The 26,093-nt window shown below is 42.0% G+C and overlaps 1 long non-coding RNA gene across 1 annotated transcript; it reads right to left on the bottom strand.

The window, feature by feature from the left end:
* Positions 1–16,108: 16,108 nt before the first annotated feature.
* Positions 16,109–17,525, bottom strand: LOC306820556. The gene is made up of 2 exons (XR_013778682.1): positions 17,385–17,525; positions 16,109–16,576 (listed from the first exon to the last, which is right to left on the bottom strand). It is a non-coding gene; the product is annotated as an uncharacterized lncRNA (long non-coding RNA).
* Positions 17,526–26,093: the final 8,568 nt, after the last annotated feature.

Raw genomic sequence — 26,093 nt, 5'->3', positions numbered from 1 at the left:
TTCAAGCGGGGCTAGCCCATGGAATAGTCTTTGTGCCATGTAGGCACCACAGTCTCTCTGGAGGATCGTCGTGGGCTCAGTAGCTGAGACCTTGGGGGCTGGCGATGGTGCATGAAGGACGTCTGGGCCCAGCTCATGCTCCAGAGGGGGTACCAGTGGTGATGGAGTGGTGGGTCCAGCTACAGTAGTAGGTGTTGCATGTAGGGTAACGCCGGGTGCCGGTCTCACTACACGATATGCCAGATCGTCGTATATCGATCGGGGTGGAGGTAGTTCATCGCGGACTGGGTGAAACTTGCGCAGGAATCTCCTGTTCCTCAGCGTCACCCGGCCCGATCCATCAATCTTGATGACGTACTGATCGTGCTGGCGCACCTCCACAACTATGCCAGTTCTGTCTGGTTCTGTACGCGAACTGAGTCCTCCACTCTTAGTGGTGGGAGGCGTTTGGTGTGCTCCGCCCACACATCAGCCGCACGGATGTGGCGTCTACGGAGGGCCTCCTCTCGCCATTAGTGTCTCGCGCCAAGTCGTATGTGGTTTGTACCTCCCCGGGGGAATTGTGATGAAGTCACGGATGGGGCGACCAAAAACACACATCGCAGGGGAGACCTTTGGTCCGGGTCTGGCGTGTTTCTGTATTGCAGTACTGCCCTCTGCACGCCGTCCGTGTCAAGTCCGCCCTGCGGGCCTGTATTGTCAGTTATAAGCCGTTTCATCATCTTTACCCCAATCTCTGCACAGCAGTTGCTGTGTGGGAAGGCGACTGACGAGAGACGATGGTGGACGCCCCATCTCAGGAGGAAAGACCTTGTCTCGGCGGAGGTGAATTCTGGACCCCCATCTGATGCGAGTTCTTCGGGCGTCCCGTACGTCGCAAAGATGCGATGCAGGTGGCGTATGAGGTCGGCAGCACCACCCGTCGACCGAGAGATGATGGGCCAGTTCGAGTGGCGGTCCACCGTAACAAGGTAGTGAAGAAGTCCGAACACACCGCCTGGAAGGGGTAGACAGCTGGGAGGGGTGGAATCGGTGGAGCAGCAGGCTGTGAAGGCACCATCCGGTGACAGTGGGTGCAGCTGTTCCGAGTGGAGTATATGTCAGCTGTGATGCCAGGCCAGAACACAGACGATTCTGCACGGGCGGTCATCATTGACACGCCCTGGCGAGCGGCATGCAGGGCACTCAGCACCTTGTTTGGTGGAACGGGGATTGTGTGTGGTGGGACTCGCGGAACGCGTGCTTGTTGAGTGCCTGGAAGTCGACAGTGCGCCGTGGTTTCCCGTTTTTCTTCGCACAAATCACCATGCGGTGACACCATGTGCCAACGGGCACTTCCTCCAGCACACCAAGGACGTCCTGGTCGAGGCCAGCTTTCACCTCATCTTGCCAGTGTATGGCCACAGGAATGGGGGTGTGGTAGGCGACAGGCATCGTATCCTCATCAAGAATCAAGCGGAGAGGCGGGCCAGACATCCTCGGCAGAGGCTGATGGGGGCATGTGTTGAATGTGCTTTGAGCGTACAGCCTGAGCAGGTGTTTCTGTAGGGCCTCTCTATTCGCCTCTGTTGGCAGCACAGGGAGTTTGGTTGGCATCGGCGGTGGCTCCGCTCTCCGTGGGCAGTCGTATGATTCCGAGGCCGCCAGGTTGACCTCTCCTAGTGTTGGAAACTTGTCTGAGATCATACCTAGATCCACACAGGCTGCTCGGGAGAGGAATATGCGGTCTGACAAGTCTGTCACGTACGTGACCTGGCGAGACTTGAGTCACCGGGCGTCGTCACTGTCACCCGAAAATCTGATGATGGCGGCTCCAAGGATCCATATGCCCTCATTGTTGGTGGCCTTCATTGTCATAGAGACGGGAATGAGGTCGTCCGTATTCAGCCCCATCTGTTTGGCAACCCTGATGCACACCAGACAGCACTGACACCCCGTGTCAGCCATGGCGGGCAACGTCACTGACCGAGTCCTTTTCTTACAGCCAGTGCTCTCATTGCAGCTAGCACACAACTCTCATCACTGTCCATTAAGCTTCTATCAGCAGCACGAGTGAGATCTTTTCTCAGATCCTCCTCACAGCACTCAAGCAGTTGTGTTACAACATCAGCCCCGACAAGGTTGGTGCCTCTCTTGTACTCCTCCCAGCGGGTTAGGAAGTAGGACCAGGTCTCAGCCGTGCCGGCTAATGCTATGGAGGGGCGTTTCATTTTCTCGATCAGTTCTGTTCAGCATAGCCACTACCACTGCTGCCTCTGCCTGTGTGGCTGTGTAGTTACAGCACAGTTATATTGATTTATTTTGAGTGTCAAATTTTATTTCAAGGGTCTACCTTTTCTTTCTTCTTTTCTTTCTTCTTCTTTTCACGTGTGTATGTCCAGGCTCTCATGTGGCGCTCCTCTTTACCCGTACAGTTCATGCACGCAAGTCATGCGTTTGCTTTCATCTTTCATGTTCTCCGCCGTTCGGCTGGATCAAGTTGTTTAGTTATAAATAAGAATAACAACGTTCCATTTGTTCGCACACTTTAATGTGAAAAGCAGCGAAATGACAATAACTGAACAAGTCATGAGCAACTCTAAATGCCTGTACCAGCTCACATCTCGAACATGTGTTTACTTCCTGTTGCATCGTGTGCGACAGTATAAAATGTCCGTGGTGCAACATTCCCTAAATCTAATCAGCGAGATCGTTAGCTTAATAAGTTGTTTATCAACCTAATATTTGCAAGAACACAGAAAAACATGACTAGAGGCTGTAAGGAGCATTAGGGAGAGAGTTCCCATGATGTGTAATGTCTGCAACAACCACTGTAGTTTCAATTAGCTACTCATTAGCAACCGCCGTTTAAAGTTCGCGTAAAAACTTTAAAATCCACAAGTGGGGTCTAAGCTAACATATTTTATCTCGTCTAACAAAACATCAACATCCTTTCAGCTTGTGTTAACCACAGACCTTATTTCAGGTGTCTAAACACAAGCCCACTCAAAATCCCCATTGACTTTTAGAGGTTAGAACGGCGCTAAAATGCTAACTCACTTGCTGGTTTTAGGACTCAAAACTACACCCGTCTATGGAGTGGGATGCGTCTATCTCACGAGAACAACTGTCAAGTAAACATTACCTGTTCATTCACTTCATCCAAACTATGTACTTGATTGGATGTAAAAAAGTACATATTGTACACATGTACAGAACATGGATGATTAGTACTTTAGAAATGAAAAAAAAAATAATCCTAAAATAGAGTGTATAACAAAAGTACAGAAAGCTTAATTGAACACTAACTCTGCAGTTGTCCCAGTGGTTTTCCTTTCAGTACAGTTGACAGTATTCCTGGCTCTTGAAGGCTAATAGTTGCTATTTAATCCTTTTCCTAAATGTTAATAGAAATCTGACTCCTCTAAATAATTACCTCAAATCTCTTTGCGCATTCTTTTGATGGGATGAGAGGAATGACTGGAGGCGTCTCTTTCAGGTTAACAGAGTTTATTAATCCAATGAATCAAGAATAGAAGTTACAGAGTCTCTGGGTTCAACACTACGTGTCCCTGACGACAGACAGATACCTGGTCAGTTTGCGAAGTCTGAGCCCCGACTTCTTTCCCTGAACCCTTTTATATATTAGACAGAGAATATCTAACCAAATTATGCATTTGAGAATGTGCGGTTTCCTTCCTCCGATTGGGCAGCTTTCCAAATTATGCGCCTCCTGATGTTTGGTTCCGCTTCTCTCATTGGTGCATCATACTCCCAAATCCTTTGTCCAATCTGTAGGGAAAGACACTTCCTGTTTCTTATCACAACCTGACATCTCGTCTAGTAACTAATTCTTTTTAAGGAGAAGACAATTTAGGTAATTAAGAATCAAGGCTCACTCAACCTATATAAAAGTGGGTGAGTGATTAACTGTTCAGGGCCTTAAACTAAACCTATGTTTGATTTGGTGAGCGATTCAGTTTAAAGGGCCACATCAAAACACATGTTGGACCTTTAACCTCTGAAATAAAATATCAAACAATTAGATTTAAACACTTAGAGTAAAACATGATATAATAACTGATAAAATATAGATGTGAGCAACAATCATTCATACAATGGATATCTAATCATTCCTTTGTATTTGGTGATCAACGATACATTATTGCAGTAAACACAGAGTATAAGCAGAAGTAGGCCTATTATTTAATCACTCTCCACAGGAATCATGTATCCATGAGGCTGATGTACGTTTTCTGCCAGCTGGAATATCTCCATGCCCTCTGCCTGTGGTTGATGTTGGAGCAGATAGTAGTTGGTAGTTGGAGATCCATATGGAATCACAAAAACACTTCTGAACACAACTGCCAAGTAAACATTACGTGTTCATCAATTTCATTCAAACTCTGGTTTATATGCTTAATTGGATGGAAAAAAAATACTTATATGCAGGCTGCTCTGGGATTGGTAATATAGGTAGGCTGTTCTGGGATGACTAACACAAAAGTAGACTGTTCTGGGATCAGTAACACATAGGTAGACTTTTCTGGGATCAGTAACATATAGGTAGGCTGTTCTGGGATCAAAAACACATAGGTAGGCTGTTCTGGGCTCAATAACACAAATATAGACAGTTCTGGGATCAGTAACATATAGGTAGGCTGTTCTGGGATGACTAACACAACTATAGACTGTTCTGGGACCAGTAACACAAAGACTGACTGTTCTCGGATGAGTTACACCAGTAACACAAATGTAGATTATTCTGGGATCAGTAACATATAGGTAGGCTGTTCTGGGATCAGTAACACAAAGAGTGAATGTTCTGGGATGAGAAACACAAATAAAGACTGTTGTAACACAACTGTAGATTATTCTGGGATCAGTAAAATGTAGGTAGGTTTTTTGGGGATGAGTAACACAAAGGTAGGCTGTTCTGGGATCAGTAACACAAATAAAGACTGTTCTTGGATCAGTAACACATAGGCAGGCTGCTCTGGGATCAGTAATATAGGCAGGCTGTTCTGGGATCAGTAACACAAAGACTGAATGTTCTCGGATGAGTAACACAAATAAAGACTGTTCTGGGATCAGTATCATAAAGGCAGGCTGCTCTGGAGTAGGCTGTTCTGGGGTCAGTAACACAAAGATTCACTGTTCTGGGGTGAGTAACACATAGGTAGGATGTCCTGGGATTATTAACACATAGGTAGGCTGTTCTGGGATCAGTAACACAAATGTAGATAATTCTGGGATCAGTAACACATTGGCAGGCTTTTCTGGTATCAGTAACTCAGAGGTGTGCTGTTCTGGGATCAGTAACACAAATGTAGATAATTCTGGGATCAGTAACACATTGGCAGGCTTTTCTGGTATCAGTAACTCAGAGGTGTGCTTTTCTGGGATCAGTAACACAAATAAAGACTGTTCTGAGATCAGTAACACATAGGTAGACTATTCTGCGATTTGTAACACAAAGACTCACTGTTCTCGGGTGAGTAACACATAGGTAGGCTGTTCTGGGACGAGTTACACAAAGACTGACTGTTCTGTGATCAGTAATATAGGCAGGCTGGTCTTGGATCAGTAACACAAAGCTAGACTGTTCTGGGATCAGTAACACAAAGATGAACTTTTCTGGGGTGAGTAACACATAGGTAGGATGTCCTGGGATCATTACCACAAAAGTAGGCTTGTCTGGGATCAGTAACACAAAGACTGACTGTTTTTGGATGGGTAACAAAAATAAAGACTGTTCTGGGATCAGTAACATAGGCAGGCTGTTCTGGGATCAGTAACTGAGAGGTGTGCTGTTCTGGGATCAGAAATACATTCAGACCTTCAGGACAAGAGGTAAGATATGATCACGTTATTTTTTGATTTACCATGATAGCATACGCATCTGATAACGTGACGTCGAAATAACATATTCCTCAGTTTTGTACATAAACTATGTACCAAACGAATTTTTATTGTAATTTTCCAGACACAGAGACCAGGTCTCCAAGATCCAGGTCTCCAAGGTTCAGACATACACGTAGGTGCAAGAGGTGAGTTATGATAACATATTTTATTTAGTTTGATAGTATGTTACTTGGATTGTATGATTATTAGATACTACAAGACAAGCACATCTGTTAATTTGTGAGATAAGATAAAAACGAAATAATTTATCTTTTATTTTGTACACAAACTATTTACCAAATGAATGGTTGTATGACATTTTACTGTCATTTTCCTGACACAGAGTCCAGGGATTGCAAATGAAACAAACACTGCAAATGGAAGAAATGTGCTGCAAAAAGGCTTAAAGAGTTGCATTAACATCAAAAAGACTGTAAATACGTCAGTAAATCAAGCCAAAACACACACATTCAGTAACAACTGCAAATACGGAAACGCTGCAAGTTCAGCCTTCTTATAGGACTACTCCAGGACTGGAGGGGCGCTCTGTGGGAGAGGCCTACAAGTTTGAGTACGAGTGCCAAGGCACCAGAGCTCAACCCTCTGACTTGTCCTAGATTCAGAAAGGACCTTAGGAAGAAATGCCAGGGTCAGTTGCAGGACCACCCCTGCACCCTCTGGTAGGAACCTGCACAGGATGAACGGAGAGAGCCTGAAGCTCTCCAATTCACCTGGTGGTGGCCAGCGCCATCAATAGGGCAGTCTTAAGAGATAGCCACTTCAAGTTTACCGAATCCAGGGGCTCGAACGGTGTCCGTTCCAGAGCCTTGAGATCCAACTCTAAATCCCAAGGCAGGAGAGCAGGTCTACAATGGCGACCCATATGTCGTCTGGCCCACTTGAGAAATTGAGACACAAGATCAAGGACAATTGGCATCGGCCTATACGGGCTGCCTTGATAGCCGCCACCATCCCCCGTAGGGTGGAGGTAGACTTCCTCCAGGAGTTCTTGCAAAAACTGCAGAATCTCTGGTGCCAAGCATGTCAGAGGATCCACCTGCAGGGACCATAACCTGGGGTAAGCCCAAAGCCACAACAGGTTTGCCAGTTTGCACAGGCGCGGGGAACACAGGCTGCCCTGCTTGTTTAAGTAAACTGCTGCAGTCACACTGTCTGTCCTCACAAGCACCTGTTGATCTCGCTGTGGGAGAAAATGGTGAAGGGCGAGGTGGATCGCCTTCAGTTCCAAAATGTTGATGTGCTGGGCTGTGCTGGGACTGTGCCAGCGACTGCTGACACCATTCACCCTGAGCACTGCCAAACCAACCTGTCAGGAGACATCCATTTCCAGAAGCTGGCGATGCGTCACTGGGCCCAGTATGCCCCCCTTGCCAATATTTGTCTTGCTCTCCCACCAACGGAGGACCAACCACAGCCATCTGGTGATGAGCGCGGGGTGTTGCAGCTGGCTTACTGGACTCAATCCTAGACCCAGGACACACCGCTGCACTGGGCGCATATGCAAAAGGGCCAATGGCACAGCCTGGACAGATGATCTTATAAGCCCCAGGAGGCGGAGACACAGTCCCCATGTGACCCTGTCTCCCAGTCTGAAGCGTGAGAGACATCCCCTGAGGGCAACCTGTCTCTCCTGAGTTGATGTAAGTTGCACTGTCTGCGAGTCAACCATCAGACCCAGTGTCTTTTGTGATGGCACCAGTCTGCTTTTGTACCAGTAGAAACGCAGACCTAGATGTAGTAAGTGGTCCAGGAGCAAGGACAGATGAGCCCAATATTGCTATACTGAACGCGCACACAGGAGCCAGTCTCTCCAAATAATTTAACATCTTGATCCCTTTCAGTCACATCGGCGTCAGAACCGCTTCCATGCACCTGGTAAAAGTGTGGGGAGCTCGTAAGAGGACCTGTCTGGCCTCCAAAGACAAATCTGAGGAACTGCCAATGCCCTTCCCAGATGGGAATTTGGAAATAGGCATCCTTCAGATCGATAGTGACGAACCAATCCCATCTGCAGATGGACTGTTTCACCCTTGGGACAGTCAACATTTTGCACGGCAAATGTCTGAGGTATTTGTTTAGCCCCCTAAGATCCAAAATGGGATGGAGAGTCCCATCCTTTTTGGGGATGAGAAAGTACCGGGAATAAAACCCCGCCTGCCTGTCGCCTGGTGGAACTACCCTCACGGCTGCTTTCTTCACAAGAGCGGCAATTTCAGCCTGGAGCATAGTTTTGTATTTTGGACTCACTACTGTAAAGATAGTAGGGTTTAGTGAGGTTGGCGGGCAAACTGAATGCGATATCCCTGGATCATTGTAGAAAGTACCCAGCGGCTTGTACCCAGCGCCCTCCAAGCTGTGAGACGTGCACCAGCCAGGCAGCGACAGGCAGGACCCGGACCGGTGTCAGGAGCGAGGCAGGGTCTGAGGTCGTCCTTTGACCTGGGTCCCTGCACTCTGCTTGCCTTTACCTCTTTCCCGATCACGGCGAGCATTGAGGGTAGTCCTCAGATTTTCAGAGTCCCATCTGGGCCCCTTTATTGGGGAAGAAGGCCTGCTGGACTGTTCAGACTCAATCTGCAATGCTTTACCAGTGCACCAAAAACCTTGTGGGCACAACAACATGCTTCTTTTGCCTGCTGTAACAGAGTCGTAGCACTCAAACATGGCTGAGGGATCCCCGGCCTGTTTAAACTGGCCGGGGATCATCGGGCTGCAAAGTAGACTGTGATAATCAAAGCTGGCATCTCGTCACCCAGAGAGAAAACCTTGTGGGCACAACAACGTGCTTCTTTTGCCTGCTGTAACAGAGTCGTAGCACCCACACATGGCTGAGGGATCATCGGGCTGCAAAGCAGACTGTTATAATCAAAGCTGGCATCTCGTCACCCAGAGAGACGCAATGCCTTTCCCAGCAGCTGCCACCTGCTCCTTTCTCAACTGTGCCATGACAGATGAAACCAGCTTTAGTTCGGATATGATACGCCCATCATATCTGGCCCCCAGGTCACTTGCCAGCCGCTGATATGGATCCTGTATTAGCCAGTTGCGCCTGCACTGCCATAGCCCTGTGTACCTTAACCAGCGAGGCATCCAAAATTCTGCACCCCTTTGTCGGGCAGCTAGGTTTCCTTAGCACAGAACATGAAGGGAACATGAGGGCTGCTATGGTCTGGTCCAATGGTAATGGTGGAGGTAAATCAGGCATTCCCAGAGCCACAGCCAGGCTCCGCCTCTATGAGATGCTTAGCCTTCCGGGACCCAGTGGGCGGAGCAACCTGCTCAGCCCCTTCAAACACCCTGTAGTGGGCCTCCAATGACCATACTGGAAAAATAAAGCAATTCATGCACAAGGAAGGGCTCTCTCTCGCCATAGTGGCTTGGTTAATTCCAAGACACAATACACACCTATCATGTCCATCCTCCATGGGCATCTGCACCTTGACAGTTATGGCTGCAGGTCGCCATCTCACGAAATCATACGAGGTAGCAAGACCGACGAAAATCGAAAAATTCTCGCGCAAGATGTTGGCGCCGCGATTGAGGATGAGGAAGTTCTAACTGGCTAGCACTGTCGCTCTGACACGCCACCGCGTCCCCGACTTGGACAGTTTATTCCTGTGGCGCGTGATCCCCTTGTCAGAGCAATACGCCAGGAACGTCTGCTGGATTACTCACAGCTGACAGCCCTACTGCCTCTCCTGTGGCAGGGATAGCCTGATAGGCTATGGCACATCAGTCCCTTGACAGAACAATACGCCAGGCACAGAATGTGAGAAAATGCTGATAACAGCGGACAAACAATATGTGGAGTAGACAGCAACCCGGAGAGCGAACTCTCTGTTACACTTGGCAAAGACTGTCTCCTCCTAACACAGAGTTTCTGTTTTGTTTTCTTCTTTTATAATTAGCCACCTCACAGGTGGATTGTCTTAAAGCTTGTCCACAACGTCACCTGACAGCGTGGTCAGCCCCATATATATGGAATAAGTAGTGGAGAGATAGTCTCGATACGATAGTGAACAGCTTGAAGGTGAATCTGGACTGGAGTGCTGAACAAGATAGGCAGTAAAAAAACAAATAAAGATAGGCCTCAATTACTTCCTGGTTTTTGGTCACATGATAAGACTTCCTGTTGCCAACATCCAGAGATTCTTAAAGTGACCTTAAAGAGCATATTGCAGGTTAAAAAAAAGTTGAGATTAACACTTCATGTTATCAGATAAGGGCTGTAGAATAAGTACATCAATTTTCTGTATATTCTTCAACACATAAGTGCTCTAATTTAGAGGAGAAAGTGGCTGTTTTTAGCGTCGCTGTTTCGAACTCGCTTTTTTTTCAACAACGCGTCACATGACGTAACATAAGGGAGTCGTGTTCTGTTACTCTGCTTTGATCGGCTTCATGCGTACGTGTATGAATGAATGAATGAAGCCTTTATTGCCCCTGGGGGAACTTGTCTTGCCCCGAGAGCATGAAACACTTTACAAACAAACATTTAGAAAGTAGCACAAAAGAATTAAAGCACAAAAAACAGGCTAAAACATGACATGATTAAAGAGGTGTAATGATACGTGGTAGTGAGTGAGAACAGACAGGATGCCTCCCTGCAGCACACACTCTTCACTGCCATAGTTTGTAACTTGCGCGGTGCACATTCAGGTGCATAGTGTAAGTGGCTTGATTATTCATAGTGTGTTTTGGTGAATTATTCCCATAACCTCAGAAACGATCGAACAGACACGTTGAATATTTCAGCATCAGACACAAAAGCGTTTCCTTATTAATTTAAATCTCTGGGTGTTTAACATCAAATATTATATACGCAGACAAGCATTTAATGATTTGATCTGCTGGAATCCTCTGTTATATTCTCTAGTATGTGCGTAATAGACACCGGACAGTCTGTATTAATATATGTAGTCATACGATTTATTATAAATCCAACTCTGTTGCAAGAGAGCGCGCGCGTGTGTGTGCGCAGTGGGGAAAGACGGAACGCGCGGTTTGGAAACAAACAGAAACACAAGCTTTACGTCTGTCGGTCGTCTATCCCATTAAAACTTTAAACTTCTTGTAGTGGCCTAATATATGTGCACGTATTAAACTGTGGAGTGTGTGCGCTGTTGTGCATGTTTGTGTGGATTACGTTCGCTGTGAACTCACGTCAGGAGAAACCTGCAACATAAACTGTATTTTCTATAACAACGTGAGCACTGGGCTGCATCAGGAATAAACAATAAAGACATCGTGCTGCATTTGCACAGGCCATGTAATCGGGTTCTCTCTCTCTCTCGCGCGCGCGCGCGCGCACAGCGCGGCACCTTAATACGTTGTACAGGTTTGCCGTTTTGACGATTAACTCCCATACAATGTAAAGGTGAATGATCGGCACTCGCACCTTCTACAAATTGTTTTTTAATTGATTAAATGTGATTATAAACTTTACATAAGCTGATGTGAACACAGCACTCGCCCATATATGGCGAGCTGACACCTGTCACTCAGCAGGACGCCTGCTCCGGGTCTCTACTCAACAACAACTTCACTTCTCTCCTGAGGCTGTTATTCCTCTAATCCTGCCTGTTTCTGCTCTCTATCACATCGAACAGGTTCATAATAATAAGCCAGTGGACCATTATATGTAAAGGAATACATATTTTCATCCTCTTTATTGACGGGAGTGACACTCGGATCCATGCTTTTCTATGTTAAACAGATGGGGATTCAGCGGGACTCCCTCATGTTACGTCACAGCCGAATGCGGAAGTAAAAAGCAAAGACGTGCGAAAACGTACTAAAACGTCTCCAGGAGACCCTGTGGGTTATTAATTTCAGAATTTCTTTAAAAACAGTATTGTTAACGTATTTTCCTATGATTAGTTAAGTTTTGTCTTTAACCTGCAATATGCTCTTTAACAAAACACAACCATTCCTATGGTTTAACAAACAGAAGCATGACTTTAATATATTCTCTCAGTTATAACAAATCAAGGACTCGCCATATATTATTTCAGTATGCCTATACGTCCCTGGTCAAGACAGTGGATTATGATTTTGGTTAAAGGCAATGCATTTGAAGGATGAACACATTTCACCACTGGGATTTTGGGTAATGACACAGGTGCATAATTACATTAAGTCCTCCCCAACATTTGGCTTTCGGCATGTTTGATCCGTATGCACTAAGCCTTCGATGTGTATGCGGGTGATGAATTAAATATTTTGATTCATGGACACAGGTGTGCTGGTTTTCAGCAAAAAACATAAATAATAATTTAGGATATACAATGTCAGATCGACCAACACAGGATCTAGCTTAAGTATAAATGAAAGGTGCCTAAGTATATTTAAATGGTGCCAAGCTGGTTAAATGTTTTTTTTTGTTCCTCATAAAATTGTGCATAAACACAAAGCAGGGGGGCGAAACCACAGATATCCAGACGGCACAGATTCATCTCCACACTAGAATATTTTGTACTTGACACAGAGGAAACAGATTGTTGCTGGAACGGCCTTATGGGTCCTTTGCAGGCCATCTATAACACTCCTTGTTATTAATGTCCTCTGAAAGCCTCCAAACTTCCCAGTGGATGGCAGAGTTTCTCCATACACCATTTGTCCTGACAGTGATTTTTGGCTTCGTGATTGGTTGTTTACAGAAAAGAAATGCATTCTGCATGCAATGTTAAGCGCATTTCCAAAACTCTGCCATAGCTTACAAAATTTTCTGAGCACAAGAACAATTACTATGGGTTTGTGTCACCTATTCACTAGTTGAGAAAATGAAGAAAGGAAAGTCATGCACTTCTCACTTCTTGACCTGATTGAATTGGATCATTGCAGTTATTTTCTTGCATAGTTATTTACAATGTAATACTCATATACTCATATAAAACATGTGGATGCAATTGAAATCTTCAAGCTCCCTCTGTGGCTCCATCCATCCATCACTTGTGATCATACAACATAGTGCATTTGTAGTGCATTTTTTTTTCAGATTTATTTTTGGGTTTTCTATGCCTTTGTGGAAGGGACAGAATAGAGGATTGAGACAGACATCAGTGACAGAGAGCCTGGGGAATGACATGTAAGAAAGGAACCACAGGTTGGACTTGACGCTGGGCTGCCTGAGTTGAAGAAAACTGTCTCTGTACATAAGGTGTGAAACAAACCACAGTCACCAGGGCCTCTTAGGGTGTATTCACACCTACCTTGTTTAGTTCACTTGAAACGAACTAAAACCCTGGTGTGGACCTTTGGGTAGGTGTGAATATAAGCCATCTAAGCCTGGGGCGCTCAATACAGCCGGACCGAGACCCAGCTGAAGAGGTGGTCTCGGTTTGCTTCCAAACGAACCGTGGTACGGTACCCATTTTATCAAGAGCTTTGGAACGATCCTCAACATGGCGGGTCTGGAACTACTTGTCCACTTGTGTAAAAATAGAAAAATCTTTAGCTGGCTACTTTTTTCTTCTTCACAGAACACAGTTGAGCTATTTGCTGGAATAGAAATCCAAACTAATGTTGAAGGGTTTGATTTAAACGTGATCAGTTATTCCTACAGCAAGTGTGATGTCATAAATTGTCTTTGTTTGCTTCATTATTCCTATTAAGTTGAAAGTGTTTTCCTCAATTCAACCATAAAAAGAGGATTTGTCATTTTCTTAAAGTGTAGATTTTCATTTTTTTTCAAATTATTCTCACAAATTGATGGTTTCAGTTACGTGCACTGTAAAAAATGTTGATTGACAGCACTGTTAATTCATTATGAGTTATTGAGGGCAACTGAAGGTCCCCCCTATGGTTTTATTGTTCGCTTTGAGTAGCTGGTTGACCCATCAAAGAAAAACTGTCAGCTAAACCTGTGAAATACCGACTGTGAAACAGTTTGTCAACAGGATTCCAGTCGCCACAGATGGTGCCTCACTGTTAATCTCACCTGCACAAAGACATCTGCTTCATCCCTCTGATCCTCGTTTCAGTGTGGAGAGTCAAGCATAGTGGCAACGACACAGACACATGAATACACACAAAAACACACGCACACACAAAAAGCCATATTAACATGCACATAAACATAGTAAATGCTGGCAATCCGTAGTGTAATAGGTCAGAAGCAAGGAACAAGATGCAGTCATGGACAAATTTTAATCTGAACAATAGAGCTTTGATTGCAAGTTGATACTGTAATATTGTAATGATGTAATGTGAGCTGGTAACATTGTAATGATGAATATACAGTTGTAAAATGGTTTCAAAGATAACCTTTGCAAATGGCTGGCATGTAGCAGCTTCATAGCCACTGTACAAATACAATACTAGGAATAAAAAGGTACAATGAAAGCAGACAGATGCCACCTTATCCGTGTGGTTGAATAATTGGATTTGTCATTATGTCAGACTGTCAAACACTTTGTTTGAGAGTAGACTGAAAATTAATATCACAGATGCATTGCCAAAATTGGGTAGAGAACTTCATAGTCTCAAAAAAGAAATCCTTGAGGAAACCCTAAGGTGGTCTTTTTGTTTCCCTCAAAGAGCCATCCTGAGCTTGTAGTGAAAACACTGCAGTCTCGAAACAGCATAAAATTTAAACTAAGACTTTTTACACATAATAACAAATGTGGACTTTGCCCATCATGACATAGGTCAAAGGGCAGAGTGCCATCTGCAGGGTCAAGCACAGTGACATCCGTCACATTGTAAAGTTTAGGGAGCTCTTCAGCACATATGAGTTTCTCTTAAAAAACCTGCCATGCCTCATTTGTCCCTCTGGCTACATCCCAGACCTACAGCTGTAACCTTGCCTGTTGAACCTTGAATGCCAACATCAGATATTGAACAATTAGAATGAAGAGCACAACCCTTGCTTGTATTTTTGGAGCAGGGTAATGCAGCATCACAGTGGGTCGCAACTGTCCCCTTTGAAAACAAAGGCACAGTATGGAGTGAATTTTCTTTTGAGCATATGTGAACAGTCTTGTTATTTTCAGGTAACCATCACAATAAATATACTTCAAGCATAAAATCAAATGGAATTGGCCTTGGATGGCTAAACTTTCCAAATGTGTACCCAAATGAGTTCCAAATGCTGCTGTTGCGACATTTAATGGGCATTTATGGTTTATTAAATGATACAAAACACTCCCATGTTGTGCTGATGTGTCCATCCTAGAGGAAGAGGTGATGAAATCTCAGCATTTACAACTGGAGTCCCACTCCCAACCTGTTGACTGTCCTTCTAATTTACTCATCTCCACTCCCATTTCCATGCCTCAGTGATGATCTTTAAAATGAAACAGGAAATGGAAAACATGACTTGCAGTATTCACATCAGTATGGCTACAGCTTCAATCAGGAGCTACTCATCAGAGTAGGCAACAAGGTTAACTGAATAATTTACTGACATATTTTCTATCTAACAGCGTCCCAGAAAATATAGCAGCTATGTGCCTGCATAGAAAATGCTGCATAGCATCCTACATTCAACAGTGTGTTTGTTACTCCTAGATCACAATGTGACGCAGATGACAAGCCATCATACTTCAGATTCCTTATACAGTACATACTGTAGTTGATTTAACAACTGTGAATGTATGCTGATAAACAAAATACATAAGGGATAATAATTTGTTTTGAAGGTTAAACCGAAAAACTCCACTCTTAAAAAGAAACCTTCAAAAACTCGAGAGAGGTAGTTGTCCAAAACCAATGACACAACTTAAAATCTTCAATATAAAAATCAAATCATGTGCGAGTGTGTCTGTATTGGAGGTAAAGTTGACTAAAGCAGTACAGTTGCTGTGAATATTATTCAGGGGGCTTTTAATGCGCTTTAAAATACTTTTTTTTAAAGTGAAAAACACATTTATAGTAAAGATATGAGTAAAAGCAAATGCTGAGGCTGAAAGGAAACCATAACAGAAAACAATTTGAACTATTGAAGCCAGAGAAAGCCCTGTCATTTCAAAATGAGCTAGACATTTTATCAAGTGACCTTTAGAAAGAAAACAACACAAACAACCTGATATACTGTGGTTACAGTCAGATACTTTAATGCAAAAAAACCCCAACAAAAAGTCATGTCTGCAATGTTATTGTAGCGCCCTCTAGCCTTACCACACTGATAACTAAACTCTAACATTCATCTAGGTTTGGGAAAAGATACCTGGAATTACTTAATTGACTCACTAGGAGAGAGTAGACGTGGAAGTGAACAGTGACCACCTTTATTGCCTCAGCAACAAACATATGGCAATGCAAGTGAATGAACAAAAGATATCACCATACAAAATTCAACTCTTCCAAAGTATCAAAGTATCTTCACTAAAATAAATAAAACAAAGAAAACAGAAGGTCCAAGTTTGTTTCCTTTTGCTGCAGTTCTCCTTTAAGAGAAGGGAGATTTTCCTTTGACTTGTTGTGTGCACACTGTGTATATGTTCCTAACACTACCCGGGTAGTTTGAATGTGTTAGTTCTTATCTGGTTCCTGAATGAATGAAATGAGTCGTTAGTCCTGATGTCCTCTGAGGGCGGACCCACGGCTGGCCACACCGGGGTTCTGGTCCGTCCACAGTCAATCGTCTCTTGGGTTGACTCGCCACTGAACCCACAAAAGGTTCAGATTCTGAACGATCCAGTCCAGATCTATGATCAAATAAAAAACCAATCTGCACACACAGTGCAGAAAACACAAATTACTATCTTCTCTTTCTGTTCATCACTAGACCTCATTACTTATATCCATCATTCAAATATCTTATCAGGTATAACCAGTTACTCAGGTTATAAATTACTCCAATCCTTGTAAAATGAATTGATATGCATCACAACATAAGTATCTTAGTGCTATGAGAGAATTATCCATCATGAACTCCATATCACAATTTCCATGTAATATAAACAATGAAATGGTTTCTCTTTTAAAGCACTATTTATCTTTTTAAACAGTTTTTACATGTAACTTATTCTCCTTTAAATGTACACCTTTTTATCTATTTAACCTTTTAAATATCAGATGAACTTTATCACTAATTATTTATACCAATTGCATTTTAACAACCACAATGAAATAAATCAAACTGCATTTATGCAATATATTGAGTGGATACTCTTTCAACAAAATGATCTGAATACAAGAAATAGGTGCAATGCACCTTTAATGCAGCGCCACACTATCACTACTGTGCTGTTAAATTAGCTTAGCTGCGTTCACTGCAGCATTAGCATTCATATTAAACTCTATTGACAATGATAGGCGTTAGCATAGCGGCTAGCGCCATTAGCGATCTTTTTTAAAGACATTCTCACAAATTACAGTGATACAGTCTGTACCACGGTAGTGTTAAACATTTGGCATCAGTACCATAACTCCGATTGGTTTGAAGAAAAGTATCAGAACAAGACATCTTGAGGTCAATTAGTTTCAACAAGCTAACACGGAGGCTTAGCCTATTAGCAACATAGGGCTATGCTTACCGGAGCTCACGAGGGGACCAACAAGAAAGATGCGGCTCCTCAGCTTCACTCTCTCACACACAAATCAAGTCCGGGAAGTCTTAAACTTGTTCGGAACGACCTTTCAGGACGACGTCTCAGCCAAAAAGGGAAGAGACCTTGAGAGTTCGCGCTAACAGAGAGTTACAGAGTGGTTGCGCCACCCACTGTTCTGGTGTGAGATTACACCTCTAACTGAGATATATCGATTTAGTAACTCCATATTCATGTGGGTTACATTATTTCATGCAAAATAATGAAAAAGTGTACAGCAACGAAAAGCAGCTACATCTGAAGGATGGTGCTTTATTTGAATGTAGTTAATCAGCTCCTGTAACATTATAGAAACACTCAAAGTACTGCTGATTCATTTTGGTCCATCTGCTTCTCTGCACAGACATTTTCTGGCTAACACAAAAAATGTTTCACTTTAAAGTTGAAGGCAGACAAATCAGCTCAGCTTTACTAATGTCATTTGTTTTTGTACATGCAGTTTTTTAAAGGTTTATTTTAGGGCTTTTGTGCCTTTACCCAGAGAGGGTCAGAAATCAGGGAGAGAGAGAAAGTGGAGAATGAGCCCGAGGTTGGACCTGCACCCAGGTAACCCGTCTAGAGGTATTTTCTGTATTTTTAAGTTAAAATCATTTGGGTATTTGATCAAGATGTTTTTGTTTGTTACTTTGGCTTGTGCTGATAAAGTTTAGAAGTTTGGAAATTCATTTGGTTTTGGCTCATCATTGGGAGTGAGGAAAGAGAGGGCTGACCTTACAGAAACATTCAAAGAAAAGGGTTAGGGTAACAACTTCGCCTTCTTAGTTATTATCTTATCTCATTATATTCATCTGCACCCTGTACCCCACAGTTTTATGTGATGCTTGCATAAAACAACGTTTAAAACTGTTTCATTGACGGGGGGGGGGGGGGGGGGGGGCGGGTGCTTCTAAAGCCCCCTGCTTGCTTTAGTGACTTAAACTTTATTTAGTTCAACATTTGTACATTATAAAACATCTTAACTAACTTTTCAAAGCAGTTAATGAGGGACAGAGAGATAAACAACAAAAGCATTTAAAGTGCTAATAAATGCAAATTTTGAAAAAGTCAAACATAATTTTATGTAAATCTGTTCATTACACGAGGAGTCCAGCTTCAGTGCTCGAAACTCCCAAATGTGCAAGGACAAAGAAGCTCAGGCTCAATTTAAGCAAGCACACACTGGGGTTCCAGCTGTTTGCCACAGTGCAGACACTATTGTAGGATCATTTATTGAAGAGAATTCACTAAACTTTAGTCCTGAAGTCATTAAGTTATCCAAAAAGGATTCAAATGCCAGATAACATGTCAAAAATATTTAAGATAATATACAAAATCATACAACAACCCTGCAGGTTGAAGTAACTCCCTCCACACAGCCACACCAGTTGTTTCTTTGATCAACAGCTTACAAGCGTTTGACTGCAGTCCAGCTGTTGTACTTCCTACTTGGCCAGGTTGTCTCATGGTGCAGGGCGGTGGAGGGTGGCACGGGGAGGGGTGCAAACCGCCATCTCCAGAAAATACATCTGTGACAGAAAACTCCAGCGAAAGTGCATCACAATTAAAAGAATGAAGAGACATTCAGAAAACAACGTTAACAGCATTCTCTGTAGTTGTTTACCCGATTGCAACAATTTCATCAAGTGAACTATATTTTACCAAGCCCTGATAACACGGTTATTACCAAACCCTCCTGCCGGGAAGCTAATTTGCAAAAAAGAGACTCCCCCTGATGTTGAATTCCTTGGTGAAAATGTCTCTCCTCAAACATCCATTTATTGACTTCCCTGAAAAGATTTTTTTCTAATTCATTCTTCTACCATAATCTTTTTCTTTAGTGCTATTCATATTCCAAAGCCCCTTCTATCCACAGAGTGTTCCAACACCAATGTTTGACTGAAGGCTGTAATATTCCGTTTGAATGTAGATGCTATGCAAGCATGCCGCCTGCCCATGTAGGGGTTGTTTATGTTGGGTTCTACATGTTTGATTGTGTGCTGCTGCTGTCATTTGCTCCCTGTCAATTTAATACATTTCATGTAACATATCCCCTTCACATTGCGATAACATTTGGTGAATTGTAACAAGTGTAGAAATCAGGACCAGTTTAAGTGATGGAGTCCCATGAAAGTTTGGCAGAGTATACATGTTTCTTTACCCACTTCAATGTTTCTAAACTGTTTACCAATTAAAGCTTGACCTTCCTGTAAGCTAGTGGGATAGCATACTTGCTTAGCATTCAGATTTGCTTGCTGTTTTACTGAAGTGCCCCTTCCTCCAATATTTAAAGTGTTTTCCAAGAAAATTGGAAACTGTAAGACATCCTTTATTATAAATAATCATTTTTATATAGGTGTTTATAGGTGACAGTCAACACAAGAAATATTTAATCAAACAATGCTCAGCAATTACCTTGAGTTCATGGGAACTTTAACCCTTTGTAGTGTCCTTTTATGGGGACTTTGTGTCTTTCATTTTGTCTTTGTTCTCTTTGGAGACAACAAGCTTTTCTTAAGCAAAAAACACATTTGCCTCACAGTTACCTTAATCTGGTGTGCCAGATTATGTTAAATGATGTTCCATAAAGTATTCTGGTCTTGTTCCAGATTCAAAAGTGGCCCACGTGTTGTTAACTGGAGGGGAATGTGCACACTGCCAGGTTACCCCTGCCAAATTTGGCCTGGAAACCAAACACAGGGCCTGTACCTGCTCATTTTTGGACTCATGATTTGAATTTGGAGAAAAGTAATCACAATCTGTGACTTACTGTTTAGAAATAAAATAATGTCAAAAGCAATGATCAATCGGCTGCAGATCTGATAAAGTCAGTGAAGAAACTGTCAATAGCGATGAGTCTTTAACTTCCACATCCATATATCAATCTACAATTTATAACAAGCATGCAAGAACAATTTAGACTGAAAAACAAGTGTTATGAATTAGAGGCCTATTGAATACAGTATCCCAAGACAGTGGTAGATAAAGGCTATTTGAAGTGTGTGGTCTAAAACTATGGTGGGGAAGCAGCACACATAACTTTCCTTCTCAGACAACCTCAGAACATCACTTAATCCTTATTCTCCAATCAATATCGCTGTCACTTCCTTTCTAAGCGCCCTGATGTTTTATATAAAAAAGTATAAGTAGAATAATTCTGCTAGCTAGCAGAACATGTCCATTGCTAAAAGAAAATGTTTTCTTTTTTTTACATAAACAAGGTAATCGTGCACTCAGACTCGCACAGTTGTTCCATACCGTGCTTAAACCCGATTTCCTGAGTATTGGCTAAAGCAACTAATCCAAACTAGAATTACCCATACTGACACCTCAAGATTTGTAAGAAACATTAAGAGCATGTCATTGGCATGTACTGAAAGGATATTTTATGAGTTTTCTCCCAGCTGACTCTGACCTGTAAGAGATGGTTTTTCTAAAAGCCCCCACCAAAGGTGTGAAAGCGATCACAAACAATAGAATGGACAATGGGAATCTCTGCCTGGAAACCTGGCCAAGGTAAAAAAAATTAAAAAAAAAAATATATATATTTTTCCATTTTTTTATGACAGCAAATAATTAGTTATTCTATAGCTGCTAATAAATGCATCAACATGCCCAGTAACTCCAGCATGGGAAAAAGGGATAGGCCCACTCAACCTGATCAAAAGCCTTTTTCTCTTTCCGACAACTGTAAATTGTATTACGTCAGAATTTGGCAGTTGAACCACATTGAGAAGCTTCCTTTTATTACCACACTGATTTCTGCCAGATGTAAATCCTGTCTGATCATTGTTTACAATGGCAAGCAGGACTAGTTCTAAATAAAAATGTTGGAAAGCAATTTAAGGTTTGTATTGTAGGTTATTGCAATTTAAGGCTTATAAGGCCTGTAGGAAACCTACATTTTAAAGTCTTTATCATTTCTCTCACTTTGCCACAAGTATGCCACCAGAGATTCAATGATGTCACAGATATTTAAAAAAAAAAAAAAAAAGGTGCTGAATGAAAATTAATTAGTCTTCTGAGTTATCATTGTGGCTTTACTGATAAGAATGACACGGGACCTGAATTGGTAATTTATGTCAGTACTTGAACGATGTTGCTGGCTCAGCATTTCCATTTCCATTCTATCAATACGGTGCCTCACATATTTTACTAGGTGATTTGTTCATTAAGTAGAGAATGGGCTGCAGCTTTCAGGAGGTAAGTACCCACTTCAAAGCATCTAGAGATACATATCAAGATGAACAGCTGAGATAAACATAAAACTTCCCAAACTGTTTAAGCTGCATTGGGAAGCATGAGCATGAGAAAAGCATTTTGGTGCATTCATTTGTAAGCCTGGTAACCTGCAGACTGCTAAACAGAGCCGAGGCTTTGAAGCTGCTTCACTCTCACTTTCCCTGCACTTATGGGAATAGACACAATATTTGGTAAGTTTCTTTTGTAATATTTTTGATGTATCACCTGCAAAGTATTGCCACATTTGTATCTCTTTTGATAACAAAGCCTTTGGTCTCTCTAGGAACTGGGTTGCTCCCTATAACAAGCGCATCAAGATCAGCAACTTACCAGAATATTTGGTGTTCCCTGCAAAAATCAACATCATCATTAATCATCCATGCCAATCATCATTTCATTATTATTTAAATACTTTCAGGGAGACTAAGGGTGCACTCACACTAGGCACTCCATACCATGCCCATGCACACTTCACCCCTGAAGTCCAGTTTGACTAATGTGAGTGTTACGATCCATTCTAAAGCGCGGTACACTTCCTTGGTCCTGGTATGCTTGGACGGTGCTTCGGCAGGGTAAAGTTCACACACAAGCACAAGCATGCAGGTACACAACATGGACAGCCTTAGTTATGGTGAAGTCTCAGTGTTCTGGCTGTATCCATTTAAAGTGACTCCAAATAAGCCAAAGAGTCAGTAAAGGAGCTGCCATGTTCTCCGTGTTGTTCTCTGATGTTTTCTTTTTCTTGAGATCGCCTGTCTCTTAACTAAACAGCTTCATGATAATGTAAATGTAAAGGATACAAGATTGTTAAGAAGTTAAAATGACTAAGATAGTGGATTTAAAAAACTCAGGTGTCTTTCTAATATGTTTTGGGCAAATATTCTGTATAGTCATCATACCGTAACTTCAACAATTAGAGCTTACAGCCTTTTACACCCTCGATGAAGCAAACAGTATAGGATCAAGAAAAACTGATTTCATTACCGCTATATATGTTAGATATTATTACTTAAAATTAATATTTTACCCAAGATTTTCTATGTAATAGTTCCAATCACATTCAAAGAAAAAAATATGGAAATAAATGGTTGCTCTTCCTTTCAACTCATTGCACCACCCATCCGTCTGAATACCATGTGATCTAGGGCATTCAGCCTCTCTGCCCCCCGCGCTTCTGAAACTGTCAACCAGACAACTGTAACATCTCTAATCTCAAAAACACATATTTTTATGCTTTCATATTCAGTTTGACCATTATTCAACTTCTCTCACAATTTTGAATTACTATCTAGATACAAAAAAATAGTTTTAATTGAACTGAAATGTCTTCAAAATGGTTTTGTACACTGTCCAGTACTAATAAAACACAATGGGCGATATGGGCGTTTCTGCCTCAGCGTGCAAAATACTGGGAGGAGAAAATGCAAAGAAGTTAACAAGTTAGTACACACGATGCGATTTACCAAACCAGGCAAAGATTGCGGTGATTGTGACGGTGTCTACATTTAACACCTTTGAAAAGAACGTGCTAATCCAAGAGCCCCAGTGTTACGCACAACAGGCTGCAGTTAGGAGGAGACATAGGCACAAGAAAAGATGTGTTATGTTTGTTTAAATGACAGAAAAATAAATGTAATGCGTTTATTTATTTTTTTATCTTGCTTCAATAATACTTTAAAAGAAACATGGTTAAAGTATAAGTTAACATTCACAGCCTCTGCATTGTAAAGAATTTCAACACTGACACTTATGTCATCCTATTTCCCTCTTCTCGCCAACATTACATGTTAAACATCACATTTACTTTCTCAAGGGTTGCGTTTCTCCAGTGCACTCCGATGCGCTACTCCAGACCGTGCTCGTTTCTTGACTCTACAGCCCTCTGCCCTGCTGCTGCGCTGTGGGACGCTTGGATTCGGGGGCCTTACCACTGTTTGTACCCCCGACTTCAGTACCTGTTGCCATGGCATTTATGTCCGATCAGACACAGCGCTGACCAGCTTCTGCTGCGCAACGGGCACGAGTGGCACACACACACTGAGCACCAGTGCCAAAGAGGACTCGCACCATGACAATTCACTCAAAAGAGGGAGGGAAGAAAAGAAAGGCCCGGTTAAATACCAAGGTTTTCTTATAAGCCACTTTTTCCTTTTGTTATATTCAGATTTATCTGCTATTACTTGAAAATACTGGACGTTCATTTGCCTCTCACTAATACCTATTTCAGCAAGTTTCATTGAAATTTTGCCAATATTTTAAAAATAATTTTGCAGTGAAACAGACAAACAGAAACAGAAAGAAAAAGAACAAAAGCTCATTGGCAGAGGAAGAATTATTAAGAATACTACTTAGAATCAATAATAATAGAAACTGTGGATGCCAAGCAGGCTCAGAGCAGCAGGTGGTCTTCAATAACAATCAACAAGAATCAGCAAGATGAGAGAGCACAACAACTGCAGCAGAGATACAAAGTTCAGGATATCAAAAAAAACAAAAAAAACATTAATGGATCTAAATGTAACGTTTAGTGGAGATTTTTCCTCAGAAATTGAATAACTAATGTGAGAAGTTTAAGTTAAAAAGCACAAGGCATAGCTAAACTGAGGTTGAACCTTAGATTAAATCTGTGGGGAAAATGAATTAGCCGTTTCATCTTTTTATCTCTTTTTTTTCCAGTGATACTCTACAAATCAAAGTTTGGTGTATGATTAATACTGGACAGAAAGGTGCAGAGGGGTATATGAACTTGTGCAATGATTTGTTTAAAAATGTGTATCCACATGGAATTTCATGGCAGTTCTGATTGATTAAATACTCCTTTGTTTTTTTCCCTATTACATGGATGGAGAAAAAGAGGTTTTCTAAAGTTTCAATGGCTGATTCTGGCCAATCCATCCTCACTGTGCTTTCATGTGAGGTGTTGTTTCATCTGCAGGACCTTTTCAGTAATTAATTCAACTGCCTACTTAGCTCCTGCGAGATACATTTTGTTCTGAGTCAGAGTGAAAATCAAACTTAATTGACCTTTAAACTGATATTTAATCTTTGCCAGATTGCAGCAATAGGCATTTGAGGAGCTCTAACCCTGTTAGTTACTGTCAAAGTGAGCCGCCATAAATTACCAACACAGACTACGAACCTGGCACCTGCAGGCTTTAGACTATTGTTGTTGCCTGTTTCAAGACTGCCAGCTGTATTAGTGCCAAATTCACATTCATGTCCTGGTGTTTGCATGGAACAAATCTCTTTTATGATGATCACAAAGTGCTTTTTGTTCTGAGTTTGCCTGGTGAGTGTTCTCTACTTGAATTAATGGAAATCTGAAGATCTTCAGTGGCGTTTTCACAGAAAAAGGTAACAAAGGGTAAATGAGTATTCTTATTTTGCAAGAAAATCACAGCTTCCATCTCTTCAGTGAGTCAGAAAGCATCAAGGACAAGTAGCAATTTCCCAACGAGTGAAGGAATACACCAGGTTGCCTTTTTATATGCAATTCCAGATGCCTCCTTAGGGCTTGATGTCTTTCATCATTATTCTTTCATGTAATTCTGCAGCACACAGCATCTGTACTCTTCACACAGTGTTTGTTATATATGTAAGTCATTTTCATCAAATCGCAAATAAACATCCTTTAAAACAAAATGGAAACGGGAAATCACAAGGTGAACAGGCAGCACTGCCCCTCTCGTTCAACGTTTATAACTTACACAGTCGAGAATTGGAAACACCAGCTGTCTTTTTCCATTTACTGACTCAAGCTGGTGTCTTCCACAAATTTCCATTTTTAGATACTACAGCCTTCTGTAATCATTTATTTTGTTTCACTTATTCATTTATTTGTCATGTTTTCAACAACTCGACAACCAGAGTCCGATTGTTTTTTTAGAGAGATTATGTATAAGGCAGCAAAAAATGATTTTTTTGTTCGTTCTTTACTGCAAGGAATCCCAAGGGTAGAACTTGTAGATGTGTTTAAGTGTTCACTGTTGCTAATAGTACAGCAATTGAGAATTAAAAAAAACACACATTGGGGACCCAAAATGGATTGCAAAAAAAAAAGTTTGCAAAATAACTTGGAAGACGCACATTAAAAGGAGGTTAATGTGTCCTTGTGAAAATCCCTAGTAGTTAACAAAAGTTTCTGGTCCATTAAATATTCTCTGCAAAAATAAACAAAACAACAACAACATTGCACCAAAAAGATTCACCCAGTAATGTTCAAATGTTTTTTGATAAACACTGTTAAACATTGAACTGGGTCTGTCTCCCGTATTGCTATGCTGAGTGCGCACTGGTGGGTGTAACCTCATTTCAAGGTTTTCACTCTGCAGAGGTGCATTCTCCCAGAGAGGCCAGGCTCTACTTTTACTTGATTGTTGTTGCTAGCTCTAAACTCACAGTTTATGGGGAAATAAATAA

Source organism: Symphodus melops, assembly GCF_947650265.1.
Source record: "Symphodus melops genome assembly, chromosome: 2".
Taxonomy (NCBI): Eukaryota; Metazoa; Chordata; class Actinopteri; order Labriformes; family Labridae; genus Symphodus; species Symphodus melops.
Note: the sequence above shows the minus strand (reverse complement) of the source record. Positions and strands in the feature narration are given on the sequence as shown.